Genomic DNA, 389 nt, shown 5'->3' on the forward strand with positions numbered 1-389 from the left:
ATCCGTTCATCGTCCCCGATAGCCTTGACCGAGAACCGTCCATTTTAAAAGCTTAATATCTCCCTCATTTCTCAATGGATTTTAGTGATTATTTTTTTAAAATGTTCGTCTTGAAGAGACGAACACATCCATATGGTAAACATACTATGAAATCAAGCCATTGTAAATGTGGAACTCGCGAAGGTTCGGGAGAGGAAGTGAGTTATACCTTTGCTCTGAGAGGTGTAGCCTCAATCAGAGATTCTTCACACCTTCGTTATATCCCAAAGAGCTTAGGGACGAAGTTTCTGGCTCTGGTGTAAAGCCTATGTATGATTTTGATCAAGGCTGATTTTGGGTGTTGGTTGAGAGCTATGGTAGAGGCTCTGTGAAAGGGGAATTTGATGGGG

Source organism: Phalaenopsis equestris, unplaced genomic scaffold (genome assembly GCF_001263595.1).
Source record: "Phalaenopsis equestris unplaced genomic scaffold, ASM126359v1 Scaffold000421, whole genome shotgun sequence".
NCBI lineage: Eukaryota > Viridiplantae > Streptophyta > Magnoliopsida > Asparagales > Orchidaceae > Phalaenopsis > Phalaenopsis equestris.